Raw genomic sequence first — 5,703 nt, forward strand, 5'->3', positions numbered from 1 at the left:
GATGGGCGGCGTTACAAGGTTATGTGGTTGTGAAGGTGTGTTGGTTGTATGAGACACGAGAGATGCGGAACGAGAAGAAGAAGCTAAGAAGTATATCATAAAAGGATAAGGTCGAAATAAAATAAAGAAGATTCTGCGAATGGAGAAAGGGATGTACCCGAGGCACTTGGCGGTGGAGGGAGACAGCGTCTATTTTTTATTTTTTTGCGAGAAGGGAGGCAGCGTCACAATCATCAACCTGGTGATTAAGAATGTTTTCCATTATTTTTGTGTAAGGAATGTAATGTTCTAAATTCTATACCGATATAGAACATACAATTTTAACTAAAGTGACACATAGCATTAGTAAGTTAACTCAATCGTCAATCTTAAGATGATGTGTCGGCTCAATCTCTCGAAGGTGCTTATATGGATAAGGTGTGTGTACATGTTCGTGCGTTCGTAAGAATGAGTACATGTGCGTTTGTACGAGCGTATGCGTCTGTACCGTGTTAAAAGAAATGAAACAAGCTTAGCAAAATGATCAAATGGGGGACTGACTCGTGGGTCCAAACTCACTCATGGGCCCGTTAGTAACGCCATGTTGGAATTCGGCCCAAGCAAACATCGAAACCACCGCAGAACCAACCGAGCACGACCATTCGCCTCCACACTATCTGCTCAAAAAAAAACTATCGCCTCCACACTACACTCAGAAATCCCCAAATCCACAAACCCTCGCCGGCGCCGCCGTTGGGCATGGCCGAGCAGGTCACGACGGCGGCCGACGCACGGCGCCATGGCGCCGACCCGCAAAAGATGGAGGAGACCGCGGAGTTCATGCTGTCGTACATCTACCAAAGCCTCCCCGACTACCCCTCTACAACGGCGCGCGGCTCACCGCCCTCGCCGCCGCCCGCCGCGCCGACCGCATCAGCCGCCTCCCCCGCGACCTCCTGCGCAACATCCTCGCCCGCCTCCCCGTCAAGAACGCCGCGCGCACCGCCGCGCTCTCCTCCCGCTGGCACGCGCTCTGGCGCTCCACGCCCCTCGTCCTCGTCGACATCCACCTCCTCCCCAAAGCCCAGGACTTTAGCCCCACGCCGGCCAACACGCCGGCCGTCACCGCCGCCGTCTCCCGCATCCTCGAAGCGCAACCCGGCCCCTTCAGCTGCGTCCACCTCATCTGCAGCCGCATGGACGGGTACCGCGCCCAGCTCGCCCGCTGGCTCCAGCTCCTCGCCGCCAAGGGCGTCCAGGACCTCGTGCTCGTCAACCGCCCGTGGCCGTTCAACGTGCCGCTTCCCGCCTCGCTCTTCACCATCACCACCCTCACCCGCCTCTACGTCGGCGTCTGGAAGCTGCCGGGCACGGCGGCCCTGCATGGTGCCTCCTTTCCCAACCTCCGGGAGCTCGGCCTCTATTTCGTCTAAATGGAGCACGGCTTCGTCGACTCCCTTGTCGCCAGGAGCCTCGTCCTGGAGGTCCTCAACATCGTGGGATACATCAAGTGCGGGTTGCGTCTGCGTCTCGTCAGCCAGAGCCTGCGGTGCATCCAAATCTGCGGCTCTGTTCTGGAGAACATCGCCGTGGTGAAGGCTCCATGTCTCGAGCGGCTCATCCTGTCATCACCTTACATGCCCAATCGTGGCTTGTGCGCAAGGCTCAGGATTGTCGATGCCCCCAAGTTGCACACCTTTGGATATTTAGAGCCAGGACAGGTCCTAGAGGTCCATGGCACTGTTATCATGGTACATTTCCCGTCTCCATTTATTCAGTTAGCAAATATCATGAACTCATGACTCAATTGTGTGATGTTACTTATCAAATTCGTCGATTTTCAGCCCGGGATAAAGCCTAGCGAAAATGCCATGCTCACGGGTGTGAAGATTCTGAGTATGGAAGTGCGTTTCGGTGTTCGCAATGATGTTAAGATGGTGCCCACCTTCCTCAAATGCTTTCCCAATGCCGAGAGACTGCATATTGTGGTATGTGTCACCAATCCATGTTCGGCTTATATTTGTATTGATTTCTTACCTGTTGTTGCGATAGGCTGTGAGAGGTTCTTATATGTGATGGCTCTTTGTATGTGGCTGCGGAGAGATTGCATATTATCATTGATTGCATACTTCAAGTCAATCATTGTGATAGCTCTTTATATGATATTTTTTGTTTCGTGCACTGTAATGTATGATGAGTAGCATATGTGACCAGTTATACTACCTCTCTCTCAATTTACAGGGCGTGCGCGTATCCCTAGGTCGTCAATTTGACCAACCTAATGCAAGTCATATATTACAAAAAATATACCAATATAAACTTCAGATGTTCTATTTTCAAGCGGTATAATTTTTGTGTTATATAGTTTATATTAGGGTGATAAAATTGGCAACCTAGGTATACGTGCAGGACTTGTAAACTGAAACGGAGGTAGTAGGTTAAATTCCATGCCTTGCCATTTATTCTCAACCACCATCTGGTCTTCTTGAAAATCTACATACGTAGACTATACTACACAGTTCGAATTATTAAGGCTTTCATGCTGATCAGTTTATGTTGACACTTGGTAAGATTTTTTTTTTTCTTGTGGCACAATGATTACTATTCCAATACCTAGATTTGTGGTGCTTTGCTTCTTTACGTATGTCCAAATTTTCTTGTTCTGTTGTTTCTCGCTGTGTTAATAGGAGTTATTGTAACAGATGCTGTATTAATGCTTATTTCAGACCTTTGAAAGGCACCCATAGTAAACTAGCACATTGAAGTAGACAGTTTCCCGAGGCTTTCTGGTATTGGTACTACCATAATCTCTATGTTGATGCTAGTACACTAATTTTACCATATTAGGATCTTAGGAATTTATCTCCTAATAATTTGTTATAGAAAGAGCCTATTGTAGCTCACATTCGGAAATTTGTATTGAAGAACATATCTGATAAAATGTTGTTAAGGCTAAAGTCATCCATTGCGGACTGAATCATCTTCTTTTTCTCTCTCTCCACTACTAGGCTTTTTTTCTTTCTTTTGAATTTGACTACTAGGCTATTTAGTAGTTACAGTTCATTCTGCTACATTCATGCATTGAAGCATAGAGTTGTCATTAAGGGTCCTGGTTTTGACATCTCCTACAAATCTGATACCGCATTTAGGTGTACACTCTGAAGTCTTAGCCCCCAAAATGCTCTATTTGCTCACAGAAAGGACTTCCATAATAGTATAATACACTTTCTTTTACAAACCTTTCCTTTCCAGACAGCTAATGGAACTACATATGTATCAATTTATCTCAGCTTTTTCATGCTCTGCTTACATTACTAATAATCTCTCTACACGTCACCCGAAAAAATTCACATCTCACAACAGATGCAGATTTTGTTGTTTGCATTGTTCTCACCTATTTGCATAGATCTGTTTAGTCAATTATCATTCGAGTTCTCTACGCACACTGACTTTATTTGTTAAGATATTTCTTACCGAAGTTTTGTTGTGCCACCGTTTATAATGCTAATATTTTGATTCCTATTGCCCTGCTGCTTCATTTTCTAGTACTTCAAGATTTTTTTGTTCTAGTTTTTCTTATTGTCTTCCTACCAGCTAGCAGTATTTGTCTTCAATTAAGTAAGAAATATTAACTGCACAATATCTGGCATTTGTCTTCGATTAAGTAAGAAATATTAACTGCACAATATTTGGCACTTGTCTTTGATTAAGTAATACATATTAACTGGTTTTCATGGCTCGCATCTGGAAGTTTGTGTTGAAGAATATTTCTGGTAAACCATCGTTAACCTGTTTAGGACTACTGAAATCTGCTGCCCCACTTTTTCAATCTGTTATATACATGAGAGACTGTATATATAGTGACAACACCAGCACAGTTGTTTTTCTTTCCAGTAGGCTGCTTGGTGGTTCTAGTTTAATGCATGGCAGTATTGATGTGTCATTTCTCCCAACAACATAATTAATTTGAGGCTTCCTTTATTCGCCATGTAGGCAGCCTACCTTCCTCAGATGCTTTCCCAGCCGTTGACTGATTAATCTAATTTTGTGCAGAGTAAAAAATGTGATGAACCCACTGGTGAGCCCCTCACCGTCAAGTTCTGGGAGGAGTCTGGTCCCATTGAGAACGTCGTCTCGCGCATCAACCTGATGACTTTCCGTGAGTTCAAAGGGGACCGAGGCGAGGTTGGTTTCCTGGAGTTCGTCTTCAAGAGTGCGCGGGCGCTGGAGATGGTTGCCATTTTCATGGCCAATCCAAGCTTCACACCGTTCTCGATGGACGAGGCGCTTGTCAAGGCGCAATACAGCGCCGGAAACCTGGCAAGTAAATCCTGCAAAAAGTGTATCATCTGGAGTAGCCGTCCTGAAGGCGGCGATCCTTGGAGCCTCAGAGTCGGGGCAGATTTCTCCTTCGAGGACCCGTTCACGGTGAGGGAGGAGGACAGCTGAGCTTATAGTTTCTGTGGGGAAGTGGACTCGCTTTTTGATGCAAACTATGACGTGTGGTGGTATTTGTTGCTCGCTGTGCAGTGCTGCACTTGCGATGGTCTACTTTCAAATTTGTGGCTTGGTGCCTTGTAAGCAGCTGATATTTTGACTTGCCGTGTAATGTTTCTTGTTGGCGGGAAACTTGCCGTGTCGATCGCTTGCAGTTGCTGGTTGTGATTTGGTGATGTTAATATCGGTCTTCTGCATCACTTGATCAACTGTGAACTTGGAAACTGCGAAACTTAACGACTCTTTTTAGGCTTTCTCTAGTTATACATATACTTGTGTCATAGAGCTTTTGCATGCATTATTTCCTGTATATACTGGGCAAATTGCTTTCGTATCACAATTCGGGGCACATATATTATCTACAAACCTGGCAAACAGTAATGCCCTAACCTGCATTCCTACTTTGCCAGTACTCCCTCTGTTCCTAAATATATGATGTTTTGGTAGTTCAAATACAGAGACTTGGTGCAAACGGCGTGTGGCTCTAATGGTACATACTTGGCCATGGATGAAGAGAAGATCAACATACCAAACGGGTTGTGCATATGTTTGAACAATGGAATCTGCAACAGAGAATGTGAAAAATCCTCTGCTTCTTTTCCTGCCCATTTACCTGCTTCTTTTCCTGCACAGTTTATCTAGACTACTACCCTAGTTGTTGCAGTTTGATTTGTCAAATTACATCTAAATCTAAACATTTGCCGATCATAGTCGATTAAGTTCTGCCGCTACTGATAAGAATTATTGCTTCTAGATAATTAGCCACCCATTTGATGGTTTTATATTGAATTGTTTTTCAGAACGTCTGATCAAATTTGGCAGTAAATGAAAAATTTGTTATAGTTTTAGTGGTTTCTTTGGCTTTTAGAATTCTCTCATCCGATTTTTCTGAATCACTATTTATTAATGAACCATTTTATTCCCTATGAGAAGAAAATTTGTTTATGGGTTACTTTCTATACTTACTAAGCTGTTAAGTACTCCTTTTGGTCCTTCTTAGTCTCCACATAAGTTTTGCTGGAAGTCAAAGTATCTTTAATTTGACCAAAGTTATAGAAAAAAGTATCAGCACTCACAGTACCAAATCAATATAATTATATTCAGTATGGAATGTATTTTCATATTATATATATTTGGTATTGTAGATGTTGATATTTTTAATATAAATTTGGTCAAACTTTGAAAAGTTTGACTTGACACAAATCTATACGCGGAATAAAAAGGACC

The 5,703-nt window shown here is 43.9% G+C and overlaps 1 pseudogene; it reads left to right on the plus strand.

The window, feature by feature from the left end:
* Window positions 1-660: 660 nt before the first annotated feature.
* On the plus strand, window positions 661-4,658 carry LOC109780058 (F-box/FBD/LRR-repeat protein At1g51370-like; annotated as a pseudogene).
* The last annotated feature ends 1,045 nt before the right edge of the window (window positions 4,659-5,703 follow it).

This window comes from Aegilops tauschii, chromosome 2 (genome assembly GCF_002575655.3).
Source record: "Aegilops tauschii subsp. strangulata cultivar AL8/78 chromosome 2, Aet v6.0, whole genome shotgun sequence".
In the NCBI taxonomy this organism is placed as follows: Eukaryota; Viridiplantae; Streptophyta; class Magnoliopsida; order Poales; family Poaceae; genus Aegilops; species Aegilops tauschii.